This window comes from Amblyraja radiata, chromosome 46 (assembly GCF_010909765.2).
Source record: "Amblyraja radiata isolate CabotCenter1 chromosome 46, sAmbRad1.1.pri, whole genome shotgun sequence".
Classification (NCBI taxonomy): domain Eukaryota; kingdom Metazoa; phylum Chordata; class Chondrichthyes; order Rajiformes; family Rajidae; genus Amblyraja; species Amblyraja radiata.
Window position 1 is genome coordinate 3,658,915 of NC_046001.1, and position 18,152 is coordinate 3,677,066.

The 18,152-nt window shown below is 48.5% G+C and overlaps 1 long non-coding RNA gene across 1 annotated transcript; it reads left to right on the plus strand.

Annotated features, from left to right (window-relative positions):
- Positions 1 to 346: 346 nt before the first annotated feature.
- LOC116968778 lies at positions 347 to 17,766 on the plus strand. The gene is made up of 3 exons (XR_004410527.1): positions 347 to 470; positions 11,159 to 11,170; positions 17,756 to 17,766. It is a non-coding gene; the product is annotated as an uncharacterized LOC116968778 (long non-coding RNA).
- Positions 17,767 to 18,152: the final 386 nt, after the last annotated feature.

Consider the following 18,152-nt stretch of genomic DNA (forward strand, 5'->3'; position numbering starts at 1 on the left):
TTGTGTATGGGCATTGTTCAGGTTAGACACTCGATTAAAACTGTGCGCTGATAACAATCATAGCATGTCCTTACCAGTTAATGTTGATCAAACGAGAGCAACAGCATTTTGTGTCTATCTTCGGTGTAAACCAGCGTCTGCAGTTCCTTCCAACACATTTCACCGGCTTCGCCACAAGCTCTCCCCAAGGTATGCCTACCGATGTAGCCACCAAAAACCTGGCACCAACAGCATTGGCACTGTTGCTCACAGTCTAGATCCTGCAGATAGAATTCACAATGCGTTTGAAATATAGTTCCTGCAAGTATTGACAACACTCCTGTAATAAAAAGTAAAAGCATCTGCACTTCCTTCCTACACATTTTCTCAGCTCCACTGCGCAATCTCCTCAAGGTTTGCCTACGTTGAAGAAATTCTCCTCCTCTCCCCGACGAGGGTTCTGCAACACCCTCTCTCACTGCTCCCCCTCTGTGATTCCTCCCGCTCTCCGGCTCAACTCCAGACTCGCTAAATGTTCCTGCCTGTGTGCCTTGTTCCATGCCTTCCAAATGTGAAACCATGCGTGTCACCAGAAAGAAAGTCCAGGCGAAACATCTTACAATATACTTGGTGCCACCCTTGAAGAATCCAAACAAACCAAGTATCTTGGCATCAAATTGCAGAATGATCTGCGCTGGAATGGTCAGACTCATCATGCAACGGTGAAAGCAACAGGTGTCCTAAACTTTCTGAGGCGCAACTTTCATCATTGTTCAACTTCTGTCAAGGAGAAGCTATACTTCACCCTCGTTAGACCTCGTTTGGACTACGCAGTTGCAGCATGGGACCCATACACAAATAAAAACATTTCTTCCATCGAACGTGTCCAAAGACAGGCAGCTCGATTTGTTACTAACACCTATGAGAGAGAAGCGAGTGTCACCAAACTTCTGAATTCTCTGGGGTGGAAGGAACCCTCTCCAAGACAGACACACGTGAAGCTCACCGTTTGACCTGTTTTTACAAAATGTTAAATGGTCAGCTCGACATAGATTACAAGACCTACACCAAACCCAAACCAATTAGGAGCAGACGAGGGCATTCGATCCAATTTGTGATCCCAGCTACAAAGACAGATGTGTACAGCAATTCGTTCTTCCCCCGCACACTTAAAGCATGGAATAATCTCCACCAAACTATAGTTACCCAACCAGATGCAACTAAATTTAAAGTAACTCTGTCATCCCATTAACCCTTTCTGGCTAAGTCCTCCCTTCACCACCTCCAGTTTAAATTCTATTTGGAATTTTTTGGAGGACCAAGAAACCAAGAACCAAGAACTTGTTGCCACCTTCCCCTCAGCCAACAATGATCCATTCGAAATTTTCCTTGACCTTCGTCTCCCATTTTTCACGCCTCCCCCTCCCGTATCTCTGTGTCTCCCTCTCCCCTGACTCCCAGTCTGAAGAAGGGTCTCGACACGAAACGCCACTTCTCTGAGTTACTCCAGCATTTTGTGTCGATCTTTGAAATGTATTCTCTGGTCATCTTGCGAAACACGTTAAACACCCCCCCCCCCCCCCCCACCCCACCCTCCCTGGTCTGTGTACCATTGTATGTAGTACATAAGTATCTGCTCTGATGTGCAGCACTTTGGTCAACGTGAGTTGGTTTTAAACCTGCTATACAAATAAAATTGATTGATTGATTCCCACACTGTCCTGGGCCTCCTCCACTGTCAGAGTGAGGCCCAGCGCAAATTGGAGGAACAGCACCTCATATTTCGCTTGGGCAGCTTACACCCCAACGGTATGAACGTTGACGAACTTCAAGTAACCCTTGCTTTCCCTCTCCCTCTCCCTCCCTGCCCCATCCTAATTTCTCCAACTAGTTTCACTGTCCTTCTGACTAAATGTTACTAATTGTCACCTTCCCCTCAGTTGACAAGGGTTAATGATGGTAGAAGTTTATCAGAGTGTCTACAATGAGAAAAGTAAAGGGCCTGTCCCACTTGGGCCACCTAATCCACGAGTTTAGAAGACCCTAGACGAGTTGAAAAAAATGTCAAATTAAATTAAATTAAATTTCTTTATTTATATAGCACATTTTTAGTCAACTTGCATTCACATAATTACATCCACACACACAGGCAAAGGTGGGTGAAGTGTCTTGCCCAAGGACACACACAGGCAAAGGTGGGTGAAGTGTCTTGCCCAAGGACACAACGACAGTATGCACTCCAAGCGGGATTCGAACCAGCTACCTTCCGGTTGCCAGCCGAACACTTAGCCCATTGTGCCATCTGTCGTCCCAAATTAATTGATTGATTGATTCCCACGCTGTCCTGGGCCTCCTCCACTGTCAGAGTGAGGCCCACGCCATCTGTCGTCAAGGGCGTGTTGACTCGCCAAAGTAAAAGACCTCCTACGACTATGTCTACGACCTCCTACGACTATGTCTACGACCTCCTACGACCCCCCTCGACCTCATTCTTCCAAACCTAAGACCAACTATGACTAGCTACGAGTGGAAAATGATCACATGATAAAATGATGTCATGCTTGCATTTTTTTCTCGGGCCAGTTACCGACCTACGACGGCCTACGACTATCTACGACTACCATCAACTACCATCATGACCTACTACGACCGACCTACGACTATCTACGACTACCATCAACTACCATCATGACCTACTACGACCGACCTACGACTATCTACGACTACCATCAACTACCATCATGACCTACTACGACCGACCTACGACTATCTACGACTACCATCAACTACCATCATGACCTACTACGACCGACCTACGACTATCTACGACTACCATCAACTACCATCATGACCTACTACGACCGACCTACGACTATCTAAGACTACCATCAACTACCATCATGACCTACTACGACCGACCTACGACTATCTACGACTACCATCAACTACCATCATGACCTACTACGACCGACCTACGACTATCTACGACTACCATCATGACCTACTACCACCTACCTACGGGTAAAAAGCATCCATTTTTTCCATGCCGACCTTTTTTTTTACTCGTGGACATTTTTTACCAGGCTGGAAAAAAGGCCGCGACCGACTTGAGGCCACGGGTACGCGGAGACCACTCACGAGCATGAGGAAGAGTGACCTACGACCTCGTGACGACCATGCTGCGAGTATGAGTCAAGGGCAAACTCGGCAGAGGTCGGCAATTAGGTCGTGAAAGTGGGACAGGGGCTTAACTAAAATGCTTAAAAGGGAGCTGCTTCTCGTTACTTTTCTCAGTATAGACACACTAATAAACAGACCACTTATATCGTCATTTATCATTGATGCATGGAGCCCTTCTCTTTCACATGTGAAGCTGTGTCACTACTGTTGTTATTCAAGAATAACATTTGCAAGAGTCGATGTCAGTACGGAGTGATGTGAAGACTGTCAAGGTACGTGGAAAGATCAATGAGATCATGAATAATTGACCAGATTTTCCTTCTTGCTTCATTCACATCATATCTTCTTTTTGCATCCAAATGTCGTGTACATCTCCAACTCAGTCGAATGTTAATGATGGAATGCAGTGACATTCTGGGTTGAAGGCCCGGGCTTATTCGACAGGAATAAATGGTGGACAGGAGAAGCAAACTGGAGGATCATCTCCCCACTCTCCCCGTCCATTCCTTCGTCAGAAGTGTGGAGCCTGTTTGCAGTCTGATTTCACAGAAGCATAGACAACAGGTGCAGGAGTAGGCCATTCGGCCCTTCGAGCCAGCACCGCCATTCAATATGACCACGGCTGATCATCCACAATCAGTACCCCGTTCCTGCCTTCTCCCCATAATTAATCAGAAGGACAGTGAAGCAAATTAAATCCAGATGAACGTGCAAACTCCGCACAGACAGCACCCGCAGTCAGGATGGAACCCGGGTCTCTGGCGCTGTGAGGCAGCGACTCTACCGCTGCGCCTGTCAGGATAGAAACATAGACAATAGGTGCAGGAGTAGGCCATTTGGCCCTTCGAGCCAGCACCGCCATTCAATATGATCATGGCTGATCATCCAACTCAGTATCCTGTACCTGCCTTCTCCCCATATCCCCTGATCCCTTTAGCCACAAGGGCCACATCTAACTCCCTCTTAAATATAACCAATGAACTGGACTCAACTACCTTCTGTGCCAGTGAATTCCACAGATTCACCACTCTCTGTGTGAAAAATGTTTTCCTAATCTCGGTCCTAAAAGATTTCCCCCTTATCCTTAAACTGTGACCCCTCGTTCTGGACTTCCCCAACATCAGGAACAATCTTCCTGCATCTAGCCTGTCCAACCCCTTAAGAATTTTGTAAGTTTCTATAAGATCCCCCCTCAATCTTCTAAATTCTAGCGAGTACAAGCCGAGTCCAGGACAAGGGGTCACAGCTTAAGGATAAGGGGGAAATCCTTTAAAACCGAGATGAGAAGAACTTTTTTCACACAGAGAGTGGTGAATCTCTGGAACTCTCTGCCACAGAGGGTAGTCGAGGCCAGTTCATTGGCTATATTTAAGAGGGAGTTAGATGTGGCCCTTGTGGCTAAGGGGATCAGAGGGTATGGAGAGAAGGCAGGTACGGGATACTGAGTTGGATGATCAGCCATGATTATATTGAATGGCAGTGCAGGCTCGAAGGGCCGAATGGCCTACTCCTGCACCTAATTTCTATGTTTCTATGAGTCTATCCAGTCTTTCTTTATATGAAAGTCCTGACATCCCAGGAATCAGTCTGGTGGAATATATGGTGCCTGTTGCTTGGGAGACAGCTGCCGCATGGGTAATTGGCTCCAATGCTTTGTGATTAAGCAGGTCAGATGAATTTTCTGCATTGAGTGAGCAATTGGTCCCTATAAATAGGTGAAGGCAATCAAGCAAATGGCAGCATTCAATCAACAATAGAACCAGGGGGACAACAAACCTTACAGTAAGGTAGACAAAAGTGCTGGAGAAACTCAGCGGGTGCAGCAGCATCTATGGAGCGAAGGAAATAGGCAACGTTTCGGCACGAAACGTTGCCTATTTCCTTCGCTCCATAGATGCTGCTGCACCCGCTGAGTTTCTCCAGCACTTTTGTCTACCTTCGATTTTCCAGCATCTGCAGTTCCTTCTTACAAACCTTACAGTAATCTCTTTCAGCTGCACCCTCCAACACCAAACTGCATTTCCGCGTCACCTTTCGTAGAATAAAAAACAGGCCTCAAGAATAAATTTGCCCACCAAACCCCCAAAAGGAAATTTTGGGAGCGAGAGGGTTGAACGAATCCCGATTCTGGAAGAAGATGATTACTCCTCTTGGTTCAGGTTTATACATGAGGAATTGGTCCGCTCAGTCCGCCTGGGCCTACACGATCTCCCGGTTGCCAAACGCTTTAACCCCCCCTCCCATTCCCACACTGACCTTTCTGTCCTGGGCCCCCTCCACTGTCAGAGTGAGGCCCAATGCAAATTGGAGGAACAGCACCTCATATTTGGGACGACAGATGGCACAATGGGCTAAGTGTTCGGCTGGCAACCGGAAGGTAGCCGGTTCGAATCCCGCTTGGAGTGCATACTGTCGTTGTGTCCTTGGGCAAGACACTTCACCCACCTTTGCCTGTGTGTGAATGTGTGTGAGTGATTGGTGGTAGTCGGAGGGGCCGTAGGCGCAGATTGGCAGCCACGCTTCCGTCAGTCTGCCCCAGGGCAGCTGTGGCTACAGAAGTAGCTTACCACCACCGAGTGTGACTGAGGAGTGAATGAATAATGCGATGTAAAGCGCCTTGAGTATTAGAAAGGCGCTATATAAATCCCATCCATTATATTTCTTTTGGGCAGCTTACACCCCAGCGGTATAAACATTGACTTCTCTAACTTCAAGTAACCCTTGCTTTCCCTCTCTCTCCATCCCTCCCCCCACCCTAGTTCTCCGACTAGTTTCACTGTCCTCCTGATTAATTTTACTGTTCGTGTGCCTCGTTGTCACCTTCCCCTCAGCTAACAGTGAACCATCCTACAATCCCTTGAGCGGCATCTGCTTAGATCTGTCCTTTTCACACCTTGCCCTTCCATATCTCTAGACTCCCTCTCCCCTGACTCTCAGTCTGAGGAAGGGTCTCGACCCTAAAAACGTCACCCGTTCCTTCTCCCTTGTCCCACAGAGTTAAGCCCCTGTCCCACTTAGGAGACCTAAACGACAACCTCTGGTGACCTTTCCCGCCACCCAAAAAAAAATCAAGGTCGAGGTGACCTGCAACCTCCTACCACCTCCCACGCACATGTTGAAACATACTCCGGCATTTTGTGTCGACCTTCTGAGGAATCGGTACTTTGAGGAGATACCCGAGGACAATGAACACTGCAAACAAACTCGAAGATAGACACAAAATGCTGGAGTAACTCAGCGGGACTGGCTTTATCTCTGGAGAGAAGGAATGGCCTACTCCTGCACCTATTGTCTATTGTCTATTTTCTATTGAGTAGTTGACATTTTGGGTCAAGACCCTTCTTCAGACCCGAAATAGGCCCAAAATTGTGTGCAGTTTTGGTCTCCTAATTTGAGGAAGGACATTCTTGCTATTGAGGGAGTGCAACGTAGGTTCACCAGGTTAATTCCTGGGATGGCGGGATTATCATAAGATGAAAGAATGGATCGACTGGGCTTGTATTCACTGGATCTTATAGAAACATATACAATTCTTAAGGGATTGGACAGGCTAAATGCAGGAAAAAAAGTTCCCGATGTTGGGGGAGTCCAGAACCAGGGGTCACACAGTTTAAGAATAAGGGGTAGAGGCCATTTAGGACTGAGACGAGGAAAAACGTATTCACCCAGAGAGTTGTGAATCTGTGGAATTCTCTGCCACAGAGGGCAGTGGAGGCCTATTCACTGGATGTTTTCAAGAGAGAGTTAGATATAGCTCTTAGGGCTAATGGAATCAAGGGAAATGGGGAGAAGGCAGGAGAATGGGATTAGGAGGGAGAGATAGGTCAGCCATGATTGAATGGCGGAGTGGACTCGATGGGCTGAATGGCCTCATTCTACTCTGGTAACTTGTGGACTTGTGAAGCCCATTGCCCTTGCCTGGGTTTTTGGAGTGACATTGAAGATTTTCCATGAGCTTGCAGGAAGGATAATGGGAAGATTCCCTCTCTGGGATTTGCCTGGAGCTAAGAAGCCATCATGATACACCAAGCGACATCCTCCCATTCTTCTGAAGTTTGCCGTGGTACGAGGGGATAGCTGAGGCGCACTAGCAGAACTGCACCTGTTATTTGTTGGTTTGTATCTTGAAATAGCACTAACATTGTGACCAGGTTCAAACACGGCTAGAGTTATTGTACAGCTGGCATACGTTCAAATACAAACTTAAATATAGCTGTAATTTTGACAGATTGCATTTCCATGGTAAAACCTTGCTCGATACAAAACTCCAGACTCCACACTAACTCGCATGTATTCCAGTAACTCCAGTCCTCTCATCTGCCACACTTTCCTCTGGTTGAATGGCACGCTGGGGCCAATATTGCAATCCTCGCGAATTCTGTAACAAGCCGACACTGAGTTGAGTTCACAAGTCATAAGGAATAGGAGCAGAATGAGGCCTTCAAGTCTACTCCGCCATTCAATCATGGCTGATCTGATTCAATCATTGGGACACCGCTACCAGCCTTGGAGGGCATCTACCACACACGGTGCCTCAGGAAGACCGTCAGCATTCACAAAGACTCCTCACACCCTTGCAATGGACTGTTCGAACTACTTCCCTCCGGCAGACGTTACAAGGCCTTCTACGCCCGAACCTCCAGACTCTGGAACAGCTTAATTCCCAGAGCTATAGCTGCTCTGAACCGGCCCTGCTGAGTGCCCCCCCATCCCCCCTGGACTGTCTCCCTCGGATGGTCACGTCACACAGACACATCTGCACTTTAGTCTGTTTGAACTGCTTTTACTGTTGTAATGTTCTTAGTACAAACCATGTTTTCGGGGTATCTAAATCTAAAGTTATGATGTCGGATGGAAGCTGCAAACCCAAATCTCGTTGCACTGATGGGCAATGACAATAAAATATATTATTTATTTTTTTTTTTTTTAAATTATTATATCTATCAATCAATCAATCAAAACGTTATTGTCATTCAGAAATACATCGATATATGCAATTCTAAACGAAATTCCGTTGCATTTGGCTCCCCGTGCAACACAAAAATAAACAGAAGGATAAAATGGATAAAAAGATAAAATAGATAATGGTGGCGGCCCATTACATGGCATTCAAGAGTCCGATGGCTCGGGGGAAGAAGCTGTTGCAAAACCTTGACGTTCTGCTCCTTATGCTGCGATATCTTATGCCCGAGGGCAGCAGAGTGAATGGAGATGTGTGGGGTCTTTTATAATACTGTTGGCCTTTGACAAGCAACGTTTGCACGCAATGTCCCCGATTGAGGGGAGAGAGGTTCCGATGATCTATCTCTCCCTTCTAACCCCATTCTCCTGCCTTCTCCCCGTAACCCCTGACACCCGTACTAATCGAGAATCTATCTATCTCAGCTGTAAAAATATCCACTGACTTGGCCTCCACAGCCGTCTGCGGCAGTGAATTCCACAGATTCACCACCAGCTGACTAAAGATATTTCTCCTCATCTCCTTCCTAAGAGAACATCCTTTAATTCCGAATTGGCCAAGGCTGAGTGGCATAGCGTGTTGCGTGGTCATAGTGCTGTTGCGTGGTCAGTTTTGGTAACCCAGCCGTGGGAAAGATGCCATCAATCTGGAAAAGGTGCAGAGAGGTTTGTCGAGAGTGTTGCCAGGTGTCAAGGGCTTGAGCTACAGGGAGAGGTTGCGCAGAACATGGAACACAGCACAGCATTGGAACAGGCCCTTCGGCCCACAATGTCTGTGCCGAACATGATGACAAGAGCATCACTTACCTACCTGCATATGATCCAATATCCCTCCATTCCCTGTCCAAAGGCCCCTAAACGCCACGATCGTATCTGCCTTCACCACCACCCCTGGCAGCACATTCCAGGCACCCACCAGCTTCTGTGTAAAAAAACTTGCCCCCCGTACATCTCTGCCCTTCTAAAAGCTTTCACCTTTAACATTCGATTGTTCCATCCTGGGGTATAGGTTTACAAGGTTAATTCCCGGGATGGCGGGACTATCATATGCTGAGAGAATGGAGCGGCTGGGCTTGTACTCTCTGGAATCTAGAAGGATGAGAGGGAATCTTATTGAAACACATAAGATTATTAAGGGTTTGGACACGCTAGAGGCAGGAAACATGTTCCCGATGTTGGGGGAGTCCAGAACCAGGGGCCACACACAGTTTAAGAATAAGGGATTGTCGGCGTTGTGGCTATCCCTCGATGTCGAGGATGATGGTCTATGTTCTGCTGTTTTTATGGGCCCTCAGGTGGTTTATGAGTACAATCCTGCAGCTCACAGAATGAATACCCCTGTGTGCATGTGTTTGTTTAACGTGTACTTCAGATTCAGATTCAAGATTCAGATTCAACTTTAATTGTCATTGTCAGTGTACAGTACAGAGACAACGAAATGCAGTTAGCATCCTCCTGGAAGAGCGATATAGGATATGATTTCAATAAATAAATCTATTTACATGCATACAGTCATAGTGTTTTTCCTGTGGGAGGAGTGTCCGTGGGGGGGGGGTGATTGGCAGTCACCGAGGTACAGTGTTGAGTCGTGTAACAGCCGCAGGGAAGAAGCTGTTCCTGGACCTGCTGGTCCGGCAACGGAGAGACCTGTAGCGCCTCCCGGATGGTAGGAGGGTAAACAGTCCATGGTTGGGGTGAGAGCAGTCCTTGGCGATGCTGAGCGCCCTTCGTAGACAACGCTTGCTTTGGACAGACTCAATGGAGGGGAGTGAGGAACCGGTGATGCGTTGGGCAATTTTCACCACCCTCTGCAGTGCTTTCCGGTCGGAGACAGAGCAGTTACCATACTGTGATACAGTTGGTAAGGATGCTCTCGATGGTGCAGCGGTAGAAGTTCACCAGAATCTGAGGGGACAGATGGACCTTCTTCAGTCTCCTCAGGAAGAAGAGACGCTGGTGAGCCTTCTTGACCAGAGTTGAGGTATTGTGGGTCCAAGAGAGGTCATCGGAGATGTTGACCCCCAGAAACCTGAAGCTGGAAACAAGTTCCACCTCCGCCCCATTGATGTGGATGGGGGTGTGCGTGCCGCCTCTAGACTTCCTGAAGTCTACAATGAGCTCCTTGGTCTTCTTGGAGTTACGGGCCAGGTTGTTGTCAGCGCACCATGCTGCTAGGAGCTGGACCTGATGTTGCACTCTCCAAGAAGCTTCACTAATCAATCAACTCATTCCAATGGCAAGGGAACCAAGACAATTGGAGCTGATAGACATGTTGCATCCATCATCCGCCTTCACAGCCGTTGAGTTCAAGATATCTTCGTCCGCCTGGTCCGCCGTTGAGGTCTTGTAGGTTGGATCGTTCTCAGTTCGGACCCTCGTCCTCGATCTTACCGCCATGGGTGGACCGAGCAGAAGCTGGTGCTTCCGACGGCATCACTCTCCGAATCATGAGGCCACGCGATCCTCTTCACCGCGACAGGGTCAACGATCCGAAGAAGAATAAGGGGTCGGCCATTTAGAACGGAGACGAAGAAACACTTTTTCTCACAGAGAGTTGTGAGTCTGTGGAATTCTCTGCCTCAGAGGGCGGTGGAGGCCGGTTCTCTGGATACTTTCAAGAGAGAGCTAGATAGGGCTCTTAAAGATAGCGGAGTCAGGGGATATGGGGAGAAGGCAGGAACGGGGTACTGATTGGGGATGATCAGCCATGATCACATTGAATGGCGATGCTGGCTCGAAGGGCCGAATGGCCTACTCCTGCACCTATTGTCCTGTCTACCCTTTCTCTGCCTCTCATTATTTTATAAACTTCCATCAGGTCTCCCCTCAACCTCTGGCGTTCCAGAGAAAATAATCTAAATCTGTGCAACCTCTCCCTGTAGCCACTTAACACAGCCATCATTCTGGTAATCCTCCTCAGTACCCATTCCAAAGCCTCTGCATCATTCCTGTAATGGATCAGTGAGGGTATTAACAGCTGGAAGCCCGTGACCTGCGTGGGTTTTCTCCAGGAACTCCAGTTTCCTGCCACGCTCCAAAGACGTACAGGTTTGTAGGTGAATTGATTTTGGTAAAAATTGTAGATTGTCCCTAGTGTGCAGTGTGGTGTAATGGGGATCGCTGGTCGGCACCGATGCGATGGGCCGAAGGGCCTGTTTCCGCGCTGTTTCTCTAAACTAAACTAAACTAAACTAACCACCCGGATAAAACCCCACGCAGGTCACAGGGAGAACGTACAAACTCCACACAGACAGCAGCCGTGGTCAGTATCAAAACCCGAGTCTCTGCCGCTGTGAGGCAGCAACTCTACCGCTGCGCCACCCAAAATTATAGCCAGTTATCACAAAACTAAATGACAATATAATGAAAATCTAAAGAGCCCTGAGATTTGCGAACTTTCGGCACCAAGTTTAATTTAGTTTAGTTTAGGCCCTTCGGCGCCCCGAGTCCACGCCGACCAGCGATCCACGCACACTATAAAGCCCCTGTCCCACTTAGGAAACCTGAACGGAAACCCCTGGAGACTTTGTGCTATCCCACACACACCAGGGACAATTTACATTTACACCAAGCCAATTAACCTGCAAACCTGCACGTCTTTGGAGTGTGGGAGGAAACCGGAGCACCCGGGGAAAACCCACGGGGAGAACGTACCAAACTCCGTACAGACAGCACCCGTGGTCAGGATTGAAGCCCGGGTCTCTGGTGCCGTGAGGCAGCAAAACTCTACAAAACGCCACCGTGACGCCCAAGATCTAGCCTAATTGACCATTTGATAAAAATCTAAATACCCCACGGACTTTCACCGCAATGTCTACCTTTCCAACCACCAGCCCTCGGCCACTCTCTCCCCGAACTCTCCTGCCCGATCTCCCTTGAGAGCATTTCACTCGATCGTCAGACACGATTGAATTTCCAAAAGGCTGGCCAATGGCTTTTGACACGTCGCCCGGTGACCATTTAACTTGGCCTCGCAGGCGTTGAGAAAACCTCTGGCAATCCTCAGTTAGAAATGTATCTCTTTCTTGATGCAGATGCTAGCCTATTTTGACACTGACAGTAAAGATAGACACAGAATGCTGGCGTAACTCATCGGGTCAGGCAGCTTCTCTGGGGAAAACGGATAGGTGACGCTTTCGTGTCGGGACCCTTCTTCAGACGCTAATAGTACTGAGAGGACTTCACCTCTGTCATATCCCCAGCATATCTCGTCCGGCCCAACGCGCCTCCCTTCCATCAGCGTGGAAGGGAACGATGAACATACGTGCGGTTTTCACGCAAACGAGACAGCGTTGCTCCACGACCGGCTGAAATGTTTCACCTCAAGAGCCGGCATTTTTTTTTGAGTTTTCGTGTTTTTTTTTGAGTTTTCGTGCTTTGAAATCAATCACCCGAAGACTTGCCACTTGTTGGAAGTTTTTAATGCTCTCGGTAATGGTATCCCCGGGGTTTAAAGCTCGTCTACTTTGTACGTAGAAGGGCAGTTAGGTGTTAAGTGATTCTATATTGAGACGAGGTGGCCGGGTCGACTGCCAATTGCTTTCACAACCCTTTGGCACTTGACACTTGCATGTCCTCCGTAATGTGAGCCAGCAAGAGGCTCGAACATGACTTGTGACAGTGAATCAAGGCACAAGCAGTAACTCAAAGGCTGGTTGTTTCCAGTCCTTGTAAAGGCTTTGACACCCTGTACATTGAAATTCAAAGTGATGTGAGGCTATTCGCTTGAAATATGAGCTGAATGTTCAGAATCCAATTTGGGTGTTTAGTGCTAATCGCCACTCAATGCTATACACTTTATCCCATATCTGTGTGCTTTAGGCTTTACTTTAGAGATATCACGCAGAAACAGAGTCTGCAGGAAAAATGTTCCCAATGTTGGGCGAGTCCAGAACCAGGGGCCACACAGTCTTAGAATAAAGGGGAGGCCATTTAAGACTGAGGTGAGAAAAAAACCTTTTCACCCAGAGAGTTGTGAATTTGTGGAATTCCCTGCCACAGAGGGCAGTGGAGGCCAAGTCACTGGATGGATTTAAGAGAGAGTTAGATAGAGCTCTAGGGGCTAGTGGAGTCAAGGGATATGGGGAGAAGGCAGGCACTGGTTATTGATTGGGGACGATCAGCAATGATTGGCGGTGCTGGCTCGAAGGGCCGAATGGCCTCCTCCTGCACCTATTTTCTATGTTTCTGCGCTGACCAGCGATTGCCCCATACACTAACACTATCCATCACGCACTTGGGACAATTGACAATTTTTACCAAAGCCAATTAACGCACAAACCTGTACATCTTGGGAGTGTGGGAGGAACCCGGAGCACCCGGAGAAAACCCACGTGGTCACGGGGAGAACTCCTACTTCCTTGGCAAGGCCAGCAGCATAATCAAGGACCAGTCTCACTCCCTCTTCTCCCCTCTCCCATCGGGCAAGAGGTACAGAAGTTTGAAAACGCACACGCCTCCAGATTCAGGGACGGTTTCATCCCGGCTGTTATCAGGCAACTGAACCATCCTCTCAAAGTGTGGACCTGACCTCCCACCGACCTCATTGGAGACCCTCGGTCTATCTTTAATGGTATTTTACTGGAGTTTTATCATGCACTAAACGTTATCGAGGGGATCTATCGCAGTCGCTGCCTCAAAAAGGCTGGCAGCATCATCAAGGACCGACACCATCCTGGCCACACACTCATCTCTCCGCTGCCTTCAGGTAGAAGGTGCAGGTGACTTGACTTGACTATTCCATTTATCCTGTATCTGTACACTGTGGACGACTTGATCGTGTAGCCTTGTGTGATTCCCAGAGCAGACTGCCCAGCTCGTCTGGTGAAATGCCTCATCGCCAGAACTCGTTAGCACTATCCTACGCACTGGAGACAATTAAAATTTTCTACCGAAGTCAATTAATCTACAAACCTGCATGTCTTGGGAGTGTGGGAGGAAACCGGAGCACCCGGAGTAAACCCACACAGCGGGGCAGGCAGCATCTCTGGAGAAAAGTAATAGACAATAGACAATAGGTGCAGGAGTAGGCCATTCGGCCCTTCGAGCCAGCACCGCCATTCAATGTGATCATGGCTGATCATCCCCAATCAGTACCCCGTTCCTGCCTTCTCCCCATATCCCCTGATTCCGCTGTTTTTAAGAGCCCTATCTAGCTCTCTCTTGAAAGCATCCAGAGAACCGGCCTCCACTGCCCTCTGAGGCAGAGAATTCCACAGACTCACAACTCTCTGCGAGAAAAGGTGTTTCCTCGTCTCCGTTCTAAATGGCTTACTACATTGAGGTGAGATTAGGTGAGATTTTGGGTTGAGACCGTGTTCTTCAGCCTACTGTTCCTGCTGCCTTCAGCCCTTTACACTCCCAACGTCACCCATTCCTTCTCCCCAGAGATGTTGCCTGTTCTTGCCCTTGAAGTTAATGTTGTCCACAAAACTACAAAACAACGGAGGGCTTTGAATTTCTTGGCACCGAAATGTGTTTATAATTTTTGTCCAGTGAGATTTTGTGGAATTCAGTCTTCAGTCTTTTTAAAATGTCGTTTTAACCCAATGTAACTGTCTCATTGCCATGCTTTTCTCCTTGTTTTGTTCTGAATTTATCTTTCGGAATTATATACATATCATTTTATATGTTTCTATAAGATCCCCCCTCATCACTGGAGTTTAGAAGGATGAGGAGGGATCTTATAGAAACATATAAAATCATAAAAGGACTGGACAAGCTAGATGCAGGAAAAATGTTCCCAATGTTGGGCGAGTCCAGAACCAGGGGCCACAGTCTTAGAATAAAGGGGAGGTCATTTAAGACTGAGGTGAGAAAAAACGTTTTCACCCAGAGAGTTGTGAATTTGTGGAATTCCCTGCCACAGAGGGCAGTGGAGGCCAAGTCACTGGATGGATTTAAGAGAGAGTTAAGCCCCTGTCCCACTTAGGAAACCTGAACGGAAACCTCTGGAGACTTTGCGCCCCACCCAAGGTTTCCGTGCGGTTCCCGGAGGTTGCAGGTGGTTGCCGGAGGTTGCAGGTAGTGGAAGCAGGTAGGGAGACTGACAAAAACCTCCGGGAACCGCACGGAAACCTTGGGTGGGGCGCAAAGTCTCCATGGTTTCCGTTCAGGTTTCCTAAGTGGGACAGGGGCATTAGATAGAGCTCTAGGGGCTAGTGGAGTCAAGGGATATGGGGAGAAGGCAGGTACGGGTTATTGATTGGGGACGATCAGCCATGATCACAATGAATGGCGGTGTTGGCTCGAAGGGCTGAATGGCCTCCTCCTGCAGTTATTTTCCCACTGTGAGGGAAGGCAATAAAGTTCAGTCTTCTTCCTCTTTGTTCACCCGTGGTCGGGGCCTTGGAAGCCTCCGCAGTCGCCGCTATGGGCGGCCCGATGTTTCAGGCCCTTTCGCCGGGATGACCGGAGCTCCAGCGTCGGAACGGAAGAACACTCCCAGCGGCTTGGAGTTTCCGAATCAGCCGCTCCCTACCGGAGACCGCGGCTCCCGAAGTTCACAGGCCGCGTTGGGCGGAGATTCAACGCCGGTGGCCCTCGGCTGGTTCACTCACCAGCTCCAATCTAGCCCAATATACGGGATGTCCCGGCTAATACGGGATGGTTGGCAATCCTAACTGACAAGGCCTCACTTATCTTTCAGTGAATAAGTCCGCTTGTCCACAGAACCTTGATTATGGAGTGAACCAACTCCGGATGATTTGTAATGTTCAGGGTGATCAATACAAGTTGTTGTTGAATTTTTTTATATTGCTCTCGAAAATATTCAAGATCATGACATTAACTTATATATATTAACACTTTATTAAAAGCAAATACATGTATATAAAATCATGAGAGGAATAGATCGGGTGGATGCACAGAGTCTCTTGCCCAGAGTAGGGGAGTCGAGGACCAGAGGACATAGGTTCAAGGTGAAGGGAAAAAGATTTAATAGGAATCCGAGGGGTGGTGGGTGTATGGAACGAGCTGCCAGAGGAGGTGGTTGAGGCTGGGACTATCCCAACATTTACAAAACAGTTAGACAGGTACATGGATAGGACAGGTTTGGAGGGATATGGACCAAACGCGGGCAGGTGGGACTAGTGTGGCTGGGACATGTTGGCTGGTGTGGGTAAGTTGGGCTGAAATGCCTGTTTCCACACTATATCATTCCATGACTCTATGACTAACAAAATTCTTACCTCAACAGGCCTGCAAAGTCACAAATGAATGAAAGCTATAGAAAAGGACATATCACAGCCAGCAACATCCAGACTGAAGAAGGGTCTCGACCCAAAACGTCACCCATTCCTTCTCTCCCGCTGAGTTACTCCAGCATTTTGTATTTATCTTCAGTGCAAACCAACATCTGCAGTTCCTTCCGACACGCTTCACTAAGAATTGGAGGAGCAGCATCTCATATTTCGCTTGGGCAGTTTGCACCCCAGCGGTATGAACATTGACTTCTCTAATTTCAGGTAGTCCTTACTTTCTCCTCCCCTTCTCAGCTCTCCCTCAGCCCACTGGCTCCACCTCTTCCTTTCTTCCTCCCGCCCCCCCCCCCCACCACCACTCACCACCATCACAGCAGTCTGAAGAAGAGTTTTGACCTGAAACGTCTCCTATTTCCTTTGCTCCATAGATGCTGCCTCACCCGCTGAGTTTCTCCAGCATTTTTGTCTACCTTCACTAATAATAGTTGCATTTGGCTTATTGTTCCTCCAGCATTGCTCCGTCCATCTTATTGCTTGTGAAACCTTGTTGTTTGTTCAACCAGCCACTCCGCCTGATGTTATTCACCAGAGTGGACATGCACAAGGCGTGTGAGAGACAGGACACTTTGCAAAACTTGTCCATGTTTGATCATGTGTGGCACATTCCAGTAAATGTTGGCAGGGGTGAGGCTAACTCGAACTGGGTCTAAGCTTTGCCAGAACACTATAAAGGCACCTTCTGAAGCCGAGCAGCTGCTCTGATCACAGAGATGGCCCTGGGGATGCATGAATCATCTTGGCAATGGGCCTGGAAAACAGAAATGGATCAAGCCCTCACCCAGATAGGTTGGGCAGCGGCCAATTCCAGGGTTCTCTCAGAAAAGCAGTCCCAAAGTGACAGGGACACTGCCGATGAGTCCGAGACTCGGAAGATTGATTGGTCCAAAGATGAAGCCCTTCGGCCCCTCCGAGTCCGCGCTGATCATCGGTCGCCCGTTCACAAACCAGCCCTTACTTCCTCCTCCCCTTCTCAGCCACTCCCGACACACCAGGAGCAAATTAGGGAGGGCCAATTAATCTACAAACCCGCACATCTTTGAATTGCTATGTCTAAGGGGGGCACGGTGGTGCAGAGGTAGAGCTGCTGCCTCACAGTGCCAGAGACCCGGGTTCCATCCTGACAACGGGCGCTCTCTGTGCGGAGTTTGCACGTTCTCCCCGTCACCTGCGTGGGTTTTCTCCGGGCACTCCGGTTTCCTCCCACACTCCAAAGACGTACAGGCGTGTAGGTTGATTGGCTTTGGTTAAAAATTGTAAATTGTCCCCAGTGTGTGTAGGATAGTGCTAGTATACGGGGGGGGGGACCGCTGGTCGGAGCGGGCCGAAGGGCCTGTTTCTGCGCTGTATCTCTAAACTAAACCAAACAGATGTGGGAGGAAACCAGACTGCAGTGTTCCGCTTTCCTCCCACTCTCCAAAGACGTGCAGGTTTGTCGATTAGACAAGAGACATTTATTGTCACATGCACCAGTCGGTACAGTGAAATGTGTGGGGTCACCATACAGCCATACGAATAAAAAAGAGCACAGAACACGATAGTCTATAACATAGACATCCCCACACAGCGGAATCAAAGTTTCCCACTGTGAGGGAAGGCACCAAAGTTCAGTCATCTTCCTCTGATGTTCTTTGTTGTTCACCCGTGGTCGGAGGGCTCGTGAACCCCTCGCTGTCGTCGCTACGGGCGGCCCAATGTTCAGGCCCGATGATGGAACTCCGACGTCGGAACGGGAGAACATTCTCAGCGGCTTGGAGTTCCGAATCGGCCACTTCC